This window comes from Callithrix jacchus, chromosome 11 (genome assembly GCF_049354715.1).
Source record: "Callithrix jacchus isolate 240 chromosome 11, calJac240_pri, whole genome shotgun sequence".
In the NCBI taxonomy this organism is placed as follows: Eukaryota; Metazoa; Chordata; class Mammalia; order Primates; family Cebidae; genus Callithrix; species Callithrix jacchus.
The window spans coordinates 18,022,970-18,040,870 of record NC_133512.1 but is presented as its reverse complement, the minus strand read 5'-3'; the positions used below and the strand labels follow the sequence as shown (position 1 = coordinate 18,040,870).

Sequence of the window (17,901 nt, the reverse complement as noted above, 5' to 3'; positions counted from 1 at the left end):
AAAAATTAAAGTCAGAAATGGTTGAAATAAAGAGAGTATCAGTAGGAACACAATCAAATGCCAGTCTCTTGTAAAAATGACCATAACAGCAAACCTCTAGCACAGACGCTAAGGGGGGAAAAAGGTGCCCGAGAAAATCAAATTAAGAAAACTTTAGCAAGTTTTAAAAACAGCACCAAGAAAACTGAAAAAAAGAGAAAATCTGGGGGAAATAGATGATTTATTGCAAAAATGTGGAGACAGAATGGACTCTGGAAGAAATATAGAATTGTAATAGAGAAACCGCTCTGAAAGAAATAGTAATCAATACTGCACCTCAGAAACACTCAAGTGGTTTGCAGATGAGTGATATTAAACTTTCAAGAAACAGTTTCTCTTTTTATACACGCTGTTTAAGAGTGTTACAGTGTGTACAATCTTAAACACGGGAGACAAGAGCTGATGCTCTCCTGTTCATCTACTGTTTGTATACCTTTGAAACAGTACAAGAAATCAAAATTATAATATTTTACATTTCAACATAAAACAGAAAGTCTAAGTAAAACACTAATGAATCAACTTCAGTACTTTATCTTAAGTGAAATGTAAAAGAAACAAATGTTCTGACCAAGTTGGGTTTATTATAATAGTGCAGGGATGGTTAACTATCATAAAGCAGTGAACACATTGAACATCTCAGAATTAAAGGGAAAAAAAATCATTTCATCTGACAGAAAATCATTTAATGTAACTCTCCAGTGAGTACAATACATAACAAATAATAACAAAATTTGTACTAAACCAGTATTGAAAAGAAACCTCCTTAACCTGTTAAAGTTTGTCAGAAACCTATGGCACACGTCATACATAATGGAAAACTGTTAGAGTCGTGTTCCTCAAAATCTAGAATTAGACAGGGGTGCCTGCTGTCACTAGAGGTCTTAGACAGTGTAATAAAAGAAACAAATGAAGAAGCAAAAATGTCAACATTAGAAAGAAAGACTGAAATGTGTCTATTTGCAAATAATTATCCAAATAGAAAATTCACACAGATATTGTTAGCACTTTTAAAATGAGCGAGAATTCTCTAAGATAGCAGATATACTTTGAGATCAACATATAAAATGTGAAAGTACTCCTGTATGCCAAGAAAAAAACAATTAGGAAATGTAATATGAAAAGAAATCCCACTTATAACATTGGCAAAAATTATAAGCTATCTAGGAGTATATTCAGGAAGATTACCAGGCATTATAGGATGTTTCAGAGCATTAAAAACAACCTGAATAAGTGGAGAGATATACTATGATCATGGATCAGGAGACGGAATACAGTGCAGATGCCACATTTACTCATGTTCATCTTTAAATTTAAAGCAGTTGTAGCCAAATTCTAAACAGTTTTGTCATGTACGACTTGAGAAATGTTTCCTAACTTCAATAAGGAAGAGTGAAACTCAAGAATTTGAAGACAAATTTTAAAAGCAACCAGGCATGTGGAGGAGTGATTTGCACTATCAGATAGCAATTCCTTCTGTGTGGATATTATTGGTTCAAGGGCAGAGAAATAGACCAGAGGACCGGAATGGATATCACATAAGGAGACCCACGCGTTTATGGAAACTAATACAGCATAGTGAAGTTGCGTCAGAACAGAGATGACAGGAACCATGACTATTCATTCACATGGGGTGTCAGGGAATGGAACTCTACTGTGTATTATATACAATAATTAGTTTCAGGTCAATTAAATAATTAAAAGTGAAAGAACAAAACGCCTTTTATTTATATGAATGGCAAGAAATAATGAATAGTGAGAAACTTTATGCTCTTAGGCTAAGAAAGACTTCTGTGAATCAGACTTAGCACAACCATAAAGGGAAAATGATAAATTTGGGTGTATCACCATTACAAATTTCTATGTAGACATAGCAGATGATATTTAGAATGCTAAAAGGCACACTTCAGCCTGGAAGAATAATTTATAACTTTCTACATGTACATATAGAAATGCATGTAACATGCAGAGTATTCCTATCCTGTTCCGTAAAAAAAAAAAAAATCTATAAATAAAATAAGAGAAACAATTACATAGAAAAACTGGCAAAGAACATGAGCAGGCAGTTTGCAAAAAAGGAAAGCATGATGTGTTTGTGTCTGATTCTGGACACTTATTTCACAAGAAAAATATGGAAACCAACTGAGCTGGAAATCAGGGAAGCCTGTGCTCTGAGGGCTGTTGGATGGAACGGAAAGGCCAGATCCCTCTTTCAAGTATTTCCAAGTGCAGAGTGTTCATCTTCCCTCTGGGCGTGTTCACAGCCCTGAATCTGTGCGGAATGGACGTGGGGCTTGCAGCTCCCTGGCACTGGGTACAAAGGCTCCTTCCCTCCCTGGGGAGTCAGTCAGCCCACAGCACAGCCTGCAGGAGTCACTGCTTTCCCCTTCCCATCTCTTTGCCTGACACCACGTTCAACTTTGGGGATTCTTTTTAACAAGATGCTTTGGGACCTGTGACCAAATTTGACAAAGATACAGTGCGGTTCTTTCTTCCTTAATTTTTGAGACTTCATCAGATGCTGTGATCATACAGACCTTAGCTTTGACATGGTATGTTTGATCCAGAGTGGCCTGGATCCTTGCATGGAACCTGATGTTTAGAATAAAAGATTAGCTGTGACTTTCCTTGACCTGTTACTGCTATCTGGCAAAGAGGATTTATTGCTCCTGTTTTATTACCTTGTTCCTAACGAATGTAAGCAGCTTATTTTTGCGTGACAGTTGCTAAAAGTGCTCCCCACATTTCTTAGCAGCACACAGCAGGGAGGGATGCACTTTACTTTAAAAGGGGGTGGTTTTGCAATAGCTGGAACTACTTTCAACGATTTTGAAAAAACATTTCTCTATTGTTAAAAGATGTAAAACAAAATTTGCCATTTTAGTCATTTGTATAAGTGTACGTTAAGTGGCACTGGTCATATGAGCAGGGTTGTGCAACCAGCATCATTTATCTATTTCCAAAACTGTTTTATCACCCCAAACAGAAACTCTGTCCCCATTACGCAATAATCCTCTCCAGTCTCTGGTAACCTCTAATCTACTTCCTGTCTCTTCATTTGCCTGTTCTTAGTCCCTCATGTAAGTGGGACCATACACTATTTGTCCTTTTGTGACTGGCTCCTTTCACTCAGCCTAATGTCTTAAAGGTTTATTCATATTGTAGCATGTGTCAGAATTCTTTCCTTTTTAAGGCCGAATAATATTCCGTGGTGTGGATGGACCACATTCTATTCTTCCATCATCTGTTGAGGGAGGGACACTGGGTTTCATCCACCTTATGGCCATTGGGAATAGTGCTGTATAAAAACTGATGTACAAGTGTCTGAGTTCCTGCTTTCAAGTCCTTGGGGTATATGGCTAGAGGTGGAATTGCTGGATTATAGGGTAATGCTATATTTAGTTTTTTCCTTCATGGTATTTTCAAGATGTGAAGTTTTATTTTTAGAAGTTTGGCCTTTCAGTTTTAGGCAAATTTTGTCTGTTTGTTGTTAACCAACATAACTCAAGCAGAGATGCCCGGCCACGCCTCTCACCAGGAACACAATTGAGTAAAGATGCCCAGTGGGTTGAAAAAGAGATGTTAGCATCTGTGCACAAAAACAGATAGAGTTGGCTCTGTAGAGAGCTCCCAAAGGCTCATGAGCTTAGTGGGCCCTGCAGTGCAGTGGTAACAGCCTGAGAGGCTGCCAGTGAACGCACGTTTTATTTGAAGCTCTGCTCTCTTGTGTACTAAGCCTCAGTTTCCTTGTCTATAACATAGGATAACAATACCTTCTTTGTGAAGTTGCTGTGAGAACTGGAAAGAGGTGTCCGTAAAGCATAGGATGTCATGCCTGTCATGCTGTGCCCTCTGTAAGAAGTAGCTCTTGCTGAGGAGTGCAAAGAAGTGGGTCTAATTCTGGAAAGCTGTTTGCTACTGTCTAATAGAAGCCTTTCAAAGGTCATACATTTAAACCCATCAGTTCCAGGAATTTATTTCAATGATGTGTGCATGTGTGTGCATGTGTATCTATTTCAATTCAACCAATAACATATTCCCTTAGAATAAAGGAAATAGCTGAAAGACAAGATTAATCAAATAAATATTCCATTCACTGATGAGAGACCATTATTCTGTCTTAAAATGCTAAATATCTAGTAATTTGAGAAAATGCCCAGATTTACTGAGTGAAAAAAGCAGGGAAACAGGTTACCTTACTGTATGGCCCCAGTTTTGTAGAAAGAGAAAATAAGAGCACAATATATGTTTATGTAATGATGTTTAATTTGGGTAGTGGGATTATGGGTTATTTTTATTCACCTTGTAACATTGTGCATTTTAAAATTGTGAACAAATGTAACAATATTTCATCATGAAAATAAATGGACCATGATTTTTTGTCTTATTTAAAAATACAATGCCAGAACTTTGAATGTTTATTATGTAAACCTATAACAGATAGGAAGGTAAAAAAAACCATGGAAATTCCTGTAAGTTCACCTCAGTAAGAGGTAGTTTTGGCAGTGGAATAGTATTGAAAAAGAGAGGCCAGCAAAAGGAGCCATTAGAACTCAGAGTCCAGCAGGGGTAAGTCCATTTACCTAGGAGCAAATAGCATTATACCTCATTAGCCAGTGGACATCAGTCATGCTTAGAGAGAGGACTGAAGTCATTAAGTAAAGGTTGCGTTATATTCTTTGCCCCCTGCTTAAGAAAGAAAGCAGCCAGAGGATGACGTACAGTACGTACAAGAAGAAAAATGAAAGTAGGTTCTCGTGCTGGAAGGTGTGTCACTCTCACACCATGGAAAACTTGCTGATCCAGGATAATGCCTGCCTCAAAGATTTTGCAGTTGTCAAGAGGTAGGGTGTTTTGTTATCAGTACTGTGTGATTTTGATGTTGATATATCAGCCTGGAGCAATTTGTGGCACCACTAGCTTGAAAATAAATAGATGATGAGTATGAAATTGAGGACGTTGACTTATTTCACTCTACGTATTTTTTCTTGATTTATTTCCCAAGAATATTTGCAGACCTTTGAAGATGAGACAGTGTGTGGGCACTGGGGAGAAGTCATGGTCTGGGCATGAACAGGGAGTGCCCTTTGACTGGAAGTTGTGCATGAGACACATCAGGTGGGTCGCACCTGGGGGCATGCAAAGGTGTGTCCCAGGCACAGGGAGAGAGAGCACCTAAAGCTCTCAAGATCTTTGTAGATTCTAGATATTAGCCCTTTGTTGGTGGGAGTGTAAATTAGTTCAACCATTGTGGAAGACAGCGTGGCTATTCCTCAAGGATCTAAAAATAGAAATTCCATTTGACCCAGCAATCCCATTACTGGGTATATATCCAAAGGATTATAAATTGTTCTACTATAAAGATACATGCACACATATATTCATCGCAGTACTGTTTACAATAGCAAAGACCTGGAACCAACCCAAATGCCCATCAAAGATAGACTGGACAAGGAAAATGTGGCACATATACACCATGGAATACTACGCAGCCATACAAATGATGAGTTCGTGTCCTTTGTAGGGACTTGGATGACTCTGGAAACCATCATTCTCAGCAAACTGACACAAGAACAGAAAATCAAACACTGCATGTTCTCACTTGTAGTGGGGTGTTGAACAACAAGAACACATGGACATAGGGAGGGGAGCATCACACACTGGGGTCAGTTGTGGTGGGGCTCGGGGAAGGACAGCAGGGGGTGGAAAGGGATAACGTGTGGAGAAATGCCAAATAAAGATGATGGGGGAATGGAGGCAGCAAACCACCTTGCCATGTATATACCTATGCACCAGCCCTGCAAGATCTGCACATGTACCCCAGAACCTAAAGTACAATTTAAAAAGAAAAGCTCTCAAGATCTTGGGGGCTTCCCAGTAGCAGAGAGGTTAGGCTACCTGCTATCATGGCATTCCTCTTGGGGTGAGAAATGTGTTTTCATTTGGGCTTATTTGCAGTTTCTCACTGTGCCTAAAATGTGGTTATTCTTACAATGGAAAAAGTAATATAAAGTAAAATTTGAAATGAATGATTGTGCCTTTACAGTGTACTCACTGAACTGTAGAATTTTCCTGTTAACAGGTGCTCTGAGATCTCTGAATTCAGTGCTCTGGGCAAGTCTGAGGTCTCATCCCCAGGATGAGGGTTGGGTGGCAGGTTCGGTGGGCAGGGCCAGGCTGTGGGTAGGTGAGGGTTGGGTGGCCATACGTGCTACAGAGTCTTCATCCTGTGGGATCTCACCTAGCCTAGTTTGGGTGGAGACAGGACCTGAGAATTTAAGTTATTGGCTAGAGTCACTCAAGGTCATTCACTCTATTGAGTGATCCACTTTATGAGAGTTTGGCAGAGAGCGCAAAACTCATTTTTAGCATGTCCTTAGTCCCCTCAAATACCCCATCGCAAATTACCCCAGCCCCCTACCCTTGTAGTGTTACCAGTTAGTGGCCTCGTGCTAGACTGCAGAGTTTCTGTTTCTGGTTCTTGTTTTTGTTTGTTTTTTTGTTTTTGTTTTGAGACAGAGGTGCTATCTTGGACCACTGCAACCTTCACCCCCCCAGGTTCAAGCAATTCTTATGCTTCAGCCTCCCAAGTAGCTGAGATTACAGGCATGCGCCACCACACCTGGCTAATTTTTGTATTTTTACTAGAAACGGGGTTTCACCATGTTGGCCAGGCTGATCTCGAACTCCTGGCCTCAGGTGATCTGCCCACCTCAGCCTCCCAAAGTGTTGGGATTACAGGGGTCAGCCACCGCTCCTGGCCAGGGCAGCAGAGTTTCTGACCACAGATGAAGTGGTCCTACCCACCCACTCACTCACTTACCTCCATTCTCCAGCACAGAAGCCTTGAAGAGTCTCTGCCCAGCTTTTTTTGTCATCTGCTTGGCCAGAGGCACTCTGTTGCTCCAGTCGACTTCTCTTCTTTGCAAACTGCAACTGCTTGGATCTCCCTTTCTCCTTGCTGGCGTAGCTGCTCTAGGCTTGTGGGCAGGGCAGGCTGTGGTCCTGCCTGAAAGTGGAGGCTGCGCTCTTCGAGCCTCTAGGCGTTCTGTCCCCATCTCCTCTGCTCCGTGTGTGCCTCAGGCACCCCAGTCCCATCCCTGCAACGCGCACACATTCATTATGACTTTGTTCCATCTGGAGAGCAGGGCTGTTGTGTGTGATTGTCGTAGTGAAGCCTCTTGAGTTGGAATCAAAACATTTTCCTTGATTGCTGGAGTCAACCCCAGGAAGTATGTATATTCATTGTCTCAGATGGAGACATCCTACACGAACGCTTGACTCCTGACTTGAGGAATGCCTTTAGGCTCCGGAGTTCAGAGGTCCTCTCCAACCCAGAACAGCTGGTTTCTGGCTTTAGTTTCTTCTCAGGGTTTTCATTAAGCCAGAAGTACTGGTTATAGGCATGCAACTTTAAATTGTAGCAATGTGTTTGGTGCAGTGCTTTCCTAAGCCTTACTAGTAACAGTGGAAGTGTAGAAAAAAGATTGGAGGATGGACTATTTCGGAAGCACCAGTTTCTCAGTGGAAAGACTCTGTTAAGAGGAAAAGACCAAAATTAGGAAAGAATGCCAATTATTAGAGGAGGTAAAATAGATCAAGAGAATAAATGGGTTTTTGTTTTTTCCTTCCATGAAGCTGTTCTGAGCATCGGCAGGTGCCGAGGGACGCAGCCTGGCTTTGTTCCGGCTGTTTTTCTATCTTCTGGTCTCTTCCAGCAATGCTCTTTGACTTGGGGTAGGTTAGGAGTCACTCTGCACTTTAGATTCTTTGTTTGCATATACCATCTTGTGTAATTACTGGCAAAAATCATGATGCCGATGACGACTTTGTGCTAGAACCTTCCTGCATGTCTTCTGGTTTTCATCAGAGCTACAGATGGGAAAACTGAGGCGGAGAGGTGTGAACACTTGATGAGAAGTCACAGACAGGTTAACGCAGTGGTGGGATGGGAATCAAAGCCAGAGCCCATCTCAGGGTTTGGGATAGTTTAGAGGAGTCAGTCACCCAGCACACACCTATATGTATAAGCTGCCTGTTGCATTATTTTATATATTGTATTTTTCCCCTTTCTCCCGAGATCATACATTTGTTGAGGTCAGTACACATGTCTTACTTATCATGACATATATATTGCCTGGTGTATACTACAAGGTTCCACTCTACTACCTGGTCCGAAGTCATACTTCATAGATAATGAATTCCTGAATTCACATGCCATTAATAGACTTGTGGGTTCCAGAAAGCTCCTGAGCCCCTGCCTCTTCCTTCTTTAGGAAAATTCTGGTAATTCTAGGCAAGCAAAGGTAGAAACCAGTCCCCAACACCCTGCCCTTCTGCTGTGCCTTGCCGTTCATGAGACATGAGCAGCAGTTTGGATAAGGGCATGATTGATGAGAGAACATGAGCTCAAGCAGGAGGACAGCATATTGTGTCATGATTCCTCTAATATCTCCTCATCTAGTTCATCTTTTACTATGCTATCCACAAAAATATCTTCAAGATTTTATTCATTTTATATATGTGTGTGTGTGTGTGTGTGTGTGTGTGTGTGTGTGTGTGTACAGTCATCCCTTGATATCTGCAGGAACCTCCTGTGAATGCCAAAATCCGAGGATGCTCAGATCCCTGCTGTACAGTGGCATGGTATTTGCATATAACCTACGCTGTTTCTCCCAGATATTTGAAATCATCTCTGGATTACTTATAATACTTAATGCAATGTCCATGCTATGGAAATAGTTATTACGCTGTATTTGGAGAATATTGACAAAAGTCTATACAAGTGCAGTACACTCTTTTTCTTAATATGTGCAATCTTTCATTGGTTAAATCTGTGGCTATGAAGGGCTGACTATATGTATATAAAAGTAACTTTTGTTTTCTTAGTATCCTTTCCTCATAGCGAAATTGTGCTGTTTCCAGTGGTAACTTTCTTTTTCTGAAAGGCTCAGCACAGGCCTGCGTAGTAGTGAATATTGGTCTCCGGTTGCATACTGATGCCAGGGTCGATGACAATTGTCTTTTCTGTGACTGCCCCATCCCAGTCACTAAATACCTTCTATTTGGGTTGAGATGCAGAGAAACTAGAAGAAAAATCGTCTATAATCCTTTACCCACAAAACAACTAATGCCCACATTTTCCTTCTACCTTATGGAAATGGGTCCTGCCACACCAAATAATAGCATTTGTGCGTGCCATTAATGATTATTCTGCAGCCTCCATTTAAAGTATGATAGTATAGTTCATTAGATATGTCATGATTTCTTACCTCCATCTCTGTTTCTTGTCTAAGTGACTTCCTCAGCTATAATAGTAGGTTCCTAACCTGTTAAGAACTTGTGCTTCATATTTTAACCCATTGAATCTGCCTGTCTTATGAGGTAGGCACTGTCATTGTCTCCATATTTATAGGGAAACTGAAGAAACTGAAGCCAGAAGTAGGAGAGTTGCCCCGATTGCAGCCCTTGAGAGTGGCAGAGCTGGGATTTGAACCCAGGCTGGTGGGCTCCAGCCTCTGAGCATTTCTTCCCTCTGCTGTTCTGCTTCTACCTTAGCCCTCCTTCCTTATCAAAGTCCACCAGTATTTTCTTTCTTTTTGATTCCTCAGATTGTTCAGTAGTTCGAAGTGAGATTTTAGCTGTAGGGATTGAGTTTTCCTTCGCCTTGAAAGCAGCCAAGTGGATAGAATCTCTACCATTACCCACCCCCCGCCTTCTGCCTGGGACGGTGGTTTCTCTTTAATTGTGCTGATTCCTTCCTTTCCACTTTGAAGATCATTTGTCTTAATAAGGAAGATAGGAACAAAAAAGGCATTGAGGAGCCTGCGTTCTCTTTGTCTTGCCCCAATGTTAGGCAAGCAGCAGACCTCTCCCTCCTGGTCCTTATTTGGAGCAGAACTGAAAAAGCCATTGTCATCCTTTGTAATTTTTCAAATCTCAGCTATTTTGGGCCTTCGCCTTCCCCATGCTCTGACAGTTCACGCCACTCTTTTGTCTGGTCCCCTTTGGCAGATAATTGGACTCCATTAATGTTTCATGTTCCCTTTAGCTGTCAGGATGCTCGCAGCTCAGTAGAAGGCTTATCCCAGCAACTCTTTCTGTCCCCGTGGTGTGTTTGCTTTTCATCCCCTTGCTTTGCGGTCTCCCTGTGTCTTTCATTCATTCATTCGTTCATTCGTTCATTCATTTGTTCAACAAGTTTCTGTTGCTTGTCTAGGTCAGAGGAGGCCTGGGGCCCAGGCCCAGGGGGCGCAGTGGTGAGTACTGAGTCATTTCTAATTTAACGATCCAGGACATATAGACTGTTTCCGTCCAAGGAAGAGCAATCCTTTTTAGAAGTAGCAGAGTACAACTTAGAAAGAAATAATTCTTTCATTTCATTAAGATCAGTGATGAAAGAATCCCTTTACATTTCCCCTAGGCAGAAATGAGAATATTCTATCACCTAAAATCCAATTTCTGCATTATATTTTTCCACTGTATTGTACTTTACCTAAATTAACCTTTTTTTCTTTCTTTTTAACCACAATTAACCAGTACCAATAAATAGAATGCTCCCTTATTTTGGCATGAGTTATCTTTCTTATACAATTTTAAGCTCTATCCTCAAATGAAAATGTCAAACTAGAGAATTTCAGTTAGGTTAAAAGGGGGAAGAAAACCCTCTGTCATTTGCTACAGAATGTATGAGCATTGCCTTCAGAAGCAATTCAGCAAGGTTTCCAATATCATTTTTGTTAACATGGCTGATATTATATTCCCCACTGTGAATTAATCCCATCTCTAAGGAGGTCCTCAAAATGTTAGTTTCTTACCAATGGGTATACACTGTATACACCTTTGCAGTAAATCCTTACTGTGACCCTCTGAGGAGCAGACATTTCCGTGGAGTTTCACACTCGGTGTTCAAGGCCGCCACGAGACTCAGCAAGTGTTGGAGCCAGGAACCTGCCTTGTGGCCCCCCAACCCCCAGCTATTTCCCTTGCAACTTGCATAGACTGGCCACTAACCCCCTTCAACTTTGGATTCAGTCTGACCAAGGAAGTCTTTTGCGATAGTCCTGAGTTGTTCAAAGGATGAGGCTGACAGCGACAAGAGGAAGTTAGTGCCCAGGCATTAATCCTCCCATCTTTATGGTTATATTTTTAAATGCAGTGAGAAATAATTGCGGCAGGCTTCCAATCTACTTGCATGCCAAATGGCTGAAAATACCTTTGCATAACTAGTGTTTCCTCTAGTATCCTGAGTGAGGACTCTGCAACACCTCAGCTACTGATGGAGGGTCAGCTAGATTTCTGCACCATGGCAAAATGGTTTCCCCACCATGGAGCAGATGATTCCAGACTCTGTGATTCCTGAGACGGATCCACTGTGGGTATTTGAAGCAGGTTTAGGAGAGAGATGAAGGTGAGCCTTCTGGTTGGACTCTTCCTGACTTCTCCCTCCAGTGGGAGCAGGCTCTCTGCATGGCCTTGTTGCTCTCCTTGGTTAGGAGTACTTCCTGTCGCAGACTCACAGCAAGCCCCTGATAACCTCCACCCTTGCTTTGGGTGCACCCTGCAGTGAATCCGTCTTTCCCTGTTCACGTGATTGCCGACAGTTCCGCTTCTGTCAGGTCTCACTCAACATCTGCTCCACCTCCGTCCCCCGTCCCCTTATCACCACCTGCCTCTGCACCTTCTAGCCAATCTGCGGCGTTATCAGAATGTTTTTTAAACAGTCTGGGAACACCATTCTCTTCTCTGAGAGTGGGATTCAGTGGCCCAGGAGTGGGTCCTCATTCTACTCTCTGGCGTCTTCCCATGTCCTTCCTGCACACATCACCTGGGACGGCTGCATAGACAGCTTGTTTTTCTAGAACTGCTGTTTATTTTTGCCCTCTGCTGCCTTTGTCTATGGGCAGCCCCTCGCCAGGAATGATTTAACCCCTTTTGTGTGTTTTAAGTTTCTCTCATTCTTTGGTCCTGACAAAGATGACACTCCCTTCTCCCAGAATGCTTCCCTTTCTCCCTCTGCCCATTAAAATCAACTGCTTCCTCCTCGGTGTACCCTGTGGCTTTTTACTTCTCCCCCAGACCTGTCATACTTCACTTTGTTAAATTATCAAATACCTGTCTGTCTTTGCAGTTTATGTTCCTTCAGCCCAGGGATCATGTTGTTTTTTGTTCTTTAAATCTTTGGTAAAACTGAAAGATGTTGGATTTGTAGTTAAACCAGAGGAGGAATCAAGGTTCTATTCATGGCTTAGTGATGCTGAGTGTGAGTGTTAGCCTTGCAGACCTTGGTTTTCTCATTTGTGAAACGTGGCTGATAGCATTTAGCTCATGGTTTGGCATAAGGCTGTTGAGATGTCATATGTGAGCATTTGGCATAGTGCTAGATTCTTGTACTGTTCCTCCCTCCCCACCACGGTTTCTCAATCTGAACCACCCTCTTTCACCAGCATACACTGCATCGAGCAGAACAGATGAGGAGTACTTGGGAAACACAATACTGAATTTGGCTTTGTTGAGTACTAAGTGTCTGTGCTCCTTGGAGATGTGAGCAGGAAGTACACAGTGTGTCAGACACACTCTTGTTTTCACCTTCCATTTGGAAATGGGACTCTTCCCAGGGCAGCACCCAGCATCCAACCAAGCACCAACTTCTCATATTCCTTTGTGGTCTCTGCTGGGAGGGCAAGGTACCAAGGAGGAAACTGACTTTATGTCATGGGCAGCTGCTGTTCCTTAGAAGGACAACAGATCTGTTGTTTTATAGACACCATGTGGGAGCAAAGGAGAAGGCAGTGATATGCAAAATGATGTCTCTCTCCTGCAGGGTTCCTATGGATCCACAGGATGCAGGGAGCTGCATCCAGGGTTGAGCAGAGACATGAAAGTCTTGGATTTGTGTGGGAAGTGTATATGCAAGAGGCAGCAGGGGTTTTCCAGAGCAGAGAAGCCCAGGGCAGGTGTTGCACTGACTGCGCTTCCTGGACGGAAACACTATTGGGATGGGCAAGGCAGGACTCGAGGCAGAGGTGGGGGGGCTTGCCATAGAGTAGGGCTTGCTGCGTGTCACTCCTGCAACCTGCAGAGGCTCAGGGAGGCCTGGCATGGTCAGGTAGACTCAGTCAGGCCTGTCTGCTGGGGAGTGTCTTCTGCAAATAGATTCCTGGGCCTGGAACAACTCCTCTTTGGACATGTGCCATCCATTTCTGGAATAAGACAATCTGGCACTTATGTACCTGGTGGGTTACCCTCTGGGCCTTTTCCCAAGAAACTAAAAGATTGGAGATACAGCAGCCTCCAGAGAGTTTGGGAACTCTGCCTGGCTGTCTGGCTTTCGGGAAAATTCTGCCGCTTGATTGATGGAAGCTGATGTATCTATTTCCCACTTACTCAACTAACATGTACTGAGCACCTGCTCAGTGTGCCAGACTCAGGGTAAGGTCATGAGGCAAGGGCAGCCCCAGCCTTCTAGAAACTCAAGTTCAGTGACAAAGGAAGGTGCCTAAATAAAAAATTAAAATAAAACTTACATTTAGTGAGGAAAAAATAAAGAAAATTCTTAAAATGTAAGGAAGCAGCATGTGCAGCTTTGGAGTTGGGCAGACTCTCCACTCTGTGTCTCAGTAGCTGAGTGACTGGGCGCCTCCATTTCTTCCCCTGAAATATATTAAAATGCCTGTTTGGCCGGTTTGGTAGGAAGTTTGGGAATAACTTGAACTATGAGATTTTCCTGGCATAGGATCTGGTGCCTTGCAAGTGCTTAAAAAAATGGTGGCTTTTGTTTATCGTGCTCATTAATAATGTAATGTCATAGAAAGAGAAATAATACAAATCGTAATGTGAGTGTTTTCCCCTCTCATGACTCCTCACTGTGAAATGTCTCTCCCTGTACTTGTTTCACACTCTTTCATCAAAACCTGGAGCATCCCCTATTCCTGGAGCATAATTCAAAAGGCACCTCAAAAATAATTATTTTAAAAGCAATGAGCATTCATTTTGGAACAGCGTTAGTGTGTTTGAGTTGCTCTAAGAAAATACCATCAACCTGGTGGCTTACAAACAACAGGATTTACTTCTTGCAGCTCTGGAGTCTGGGGAGATCAAGGTGCTCCCAGATCTGGCACCTGGTGACAATTTGCCTTCTGCATCACAGATGGCCTCTTGTTGCCTTGTCCTCATATGGTGGAATGGGGAAGGGTCTCTCCAAAGCTTTATAAGGGCACTAATTCCATTATTTGTGCTCCACCCTCATGACCTAATCACCTCCCAGAGGCCCCACCTCCTAATACCTTCACTGGATTTCAACCTGTGAATTTTGGGAGGACACAGATATTCAGACCCTAGCAGGAACTCTCTTCATTTTTTGAGCCCACCCCCAGGGACTGGGAATCAGAGTGCCAGGGGCATCTCAGGAACTGGTTTTCCCACCCTAGAAGTTCCCAGGTGGCCCCACTTATCTGGCAGTTTGAGGGTAACAGCTCTAGATCATCTGCCCCTTCGGCCCTATCTGGAGTGTCCTGTTTTTCCAGTTAAACTGCATTTCCATCCACATTCTGGAAAACCAGCTCCTCTCTCCTGGGCATTTCAGTTTTGCGAGAACTGCCATTTCTTGGAATCGCCTCATACTGTTCTCCTAGAATGACTTTTCTCATCCTGATGCCTTAGAATTGAGGCTCTTTTTAGAGCCGAATGCCCTCTACTTGACTGTCTTGCCTGTAAACAGAGATCTCAGTTTAAAACTCTTCTCTCTGCCAAGCAGTGTGCATAACCATCCTAGGAGAATTTCTGGCCTCTGGGATACTTTTATAAACTGGGAGCGTCGTGAACGCTGCCAAGAAACTCTTCGTCTGGGGACGCAAACTGTACTTGTCTCTGCACTTTCCTTGACTCCCACTCATCCTGCACCTCTCTGGCAGAAGGCTGGGGCTGGGGAGCCCTCCTTTGGGCTTCACCGCCCCTTGCCATCGGGTGCGCACTCTTGCTTTCCTACGGGCTATTTCCACCCCTTCATCTCTCCTTTAGTTGCCGCTTAACTGGAGCAGGTTTTAGCTTCTTTGTGAAGGGAATTATTTTTCCAGAAGGAGTAGAAGCAGTTTCCTATCCTTCCTTGCTGTGTTATATTTAGCCTTGTAAATTCTTTTCCAAAGCTCGTTGCTTAAGACGTCACTGCGTCAAGGTGGCAGGGATTTGTGTCTGTTTTGTTAACATCTGTATTTCCAACACCTGAAGTGATGCAGTTAGTGCTCAGCATATACTTGTTGAATGAAGAAAAATACCAGCTAAATGAATGGATTTTAAATTTATGGAGTTAAATCCACAGAATCATAGAGTGTTAACATTGGATGTGATGGTAAAGATTCCCAGGTGTCTGATTTACCTTTAGAAAATGGGCTTTCTCAGGAGGCTGAGGCAGAAGAATTGCTTGAACCCAGGAGGCGGAGGTTGTGGTGAGCCGAGATCGCGCCATTGCGCTCCAGCCTGGGTAACAAGAGCGAAACTCCATCTCAAAAAACAAAAACAACAACAAAAATAAGAAAATGGGCTCTCTGAGAGCACAGTGCTAGTGAGTGACAGAAATTTGGACCATAACCTGGATTTTACCTCTTCAATTCCAGTGTTCTTGGGCTTATATTTTTAGGGTTCATGGAAAATGAGAACCTTCCAGAATGACAAGTTATTTATATAGTTTCTTGTAATTCTGCTTCTCCCTGGCTTGTGATGTAATAGGATTAGGAATTCAGATCAAAAGGCTGAGAGGATCAGATCAAATGGCTGAAGAAGACTTGAGAAAGATGGAGTTAATCTTTTGCTCTTTTTAAGTGATTCTTTGTGAGTATGTTTCCCTGTCATTCCCGAGACATCTTTTGAATAGTACAGCTAGAAATTGCTTAGCTGAATCTGTGCATGTTAAATGCAGTTTTAGCTTAAGTTTTTGGTTCTTTCTTGGCAGGCTCTAATGTTTTGGTAGTGGGAAATTTGTTTCCTGTGCTGTATAGGCTCTGTGGCGCAGAGTACAGGTAGTCATAAAGGGCCACCTTAGTAATGCCCAGGTGCTTCCTTGCCACAGTGTGGCAGATGAAACCCAGGGGAGAGGAAACTTTACACGATTCTAGGGGATACTCACTGAACACTGGATGCCAGGTCTTTGGCGAAATCACTAAGATGAATTGCTTTCCTTATTTTTTTTTTAAATAGAATTATTGTACAGCTTTCGAAACCACAATTTAAAAAAAAATCAAATCTGACTGGACTCAAAGTACAGAGTGATTAATCATTATCTTAACTTTTTTTTTTTCTTTTGGTGATGATAGAGGCGGAGCTGTCTGGCCACCAGGCTATCTGCATTTGATTCTGAAGTTTGCCCTCGACTTCAGCCTTTGCCACCAGTTGTCCCGGGGAAAGGGGTGAGGGGCTGCTGGCCCAGCTGTCTGTAAAAGGAGATAGACTTTCTACAGTTTTATAAGTTCAATTTAATGAGCCTCCACTGGCGGTGGTGCTTTGCATGTGTTACTAAAAATAAAGTTTTTAAAAATCCCACCTGTCGTGGCCTGCAGGATTGGTGGGGAAGCATACATATTTATACTGAAAATTCTTATTTGTCTAAGAAGAGGAATCTATGTTTAGTGTAACTTAGGAAGTGAGCAGGCTCTTCCTGGTCCTTTAACAAGCCAGTCTGCTCGGCATGACCTGGAGGGTAACCTGGGAACAATTCAGTTTAAAAACTGCTTTTGTTTTTTAATTATTATTTTTAATTGTGGCAAAATACACCAAAACAATTTACCATCCTTATTATTTTTTACATTTATTTATTTATTTGAGATAGAGTCTTGCTGCGTCGCCCAGCCTGGAATGCAGTGGTACAATCTTGGCTCACTGCACCGTCTGCCTTCTGGGTTTAAACAATTCTCCTATCTCAGCCTCCCAAGTAGCAGGTGTGCACCACTATGCCTGGCTAATTTTTGTGTTTTTAGTAGAGATGGGGTTTTGCCAGATTGGCTTGGCTGGTCTCAAACTCCTGACCTCAGGTGATCCATCCGCCTCTGCCTCCCGAAGTGCTGGGATTACAGGCATGAGCCACTGCACCTGGCCCGTCCGTACCATTTTTAAATGCGCACTTCAGTGACGTTAAGAACATCACGTTGGGCCGGGCGCGGTGGCTCAAGCCTGTAATCCCAGCACTTTGGGAGGCCGAGGTGGGTGGATCACGAGGTCAAGAGATCGAGACCATCCTGGTCAACATGGTGAAACCCCATCTCTACTAAAAATACAAAAAAATTAGCTGGGCGTTGTGGCGCGCGCCTGTAATCCCCGCTACTCGGGAGGCTGAGGCAGGAGAATTGCCTGAACCCAGGAGGCGGAGGTAGCGGTGAGCCGAGATTGCGCCATTGCACTCCAGCTTGGATAACGAGAGCGAAACTCCGTCTAAAAAAAAAAAAAAAGAACATCACGTTGTTGTACAGCCGTCACCACCGTCCATCCATAGAACTCTGTTCATCTTGCAAAAGTGAAACACATTACCCATTAGATAAATAACACCCCATTCCCTTTCTGCAGCCTCTGGCCACCACCATTCAACTTTCTGTCTCTAGGATTGACTACTCTAGGGACCTCATAGGCAGAATCACACAGTGCTTGTCCTTTTGTAACTGACTTACTCTATCCTTAAGGTTCATCCGAGTTGTAGCACATTTCAGAAACACCTTTGCTTTGCGGCTGAATAATATTCCATTGTGTGTATTGTGTGTCTGTGTGCCACATTTCCTTTGTCTGTTCATCTGTTGAGGGACACTGTGCTGTTTCTGCGTTTTGGTTATTGTGAGTAGTACTGCTGTGAACAAGGGCGTACGATTGTCTCTTCAAGTCCCCACT

General features: G+C 42.9%; 1 protein-coding gene across 9 annotated transcripts in view; it reads left to right on the top strand.

Annotated features, from left to right (window-relative positions):
* GRB10 (growth factor receptor bound protein 10) overlaps positions 1-17,901 on the top strand; it is a 212,968-nt gene that overhangs the window by 95,380 nt on the left and 99,687 nt on the right. The gene's annotated exons all lie outside the window — the stretch shown is intronic.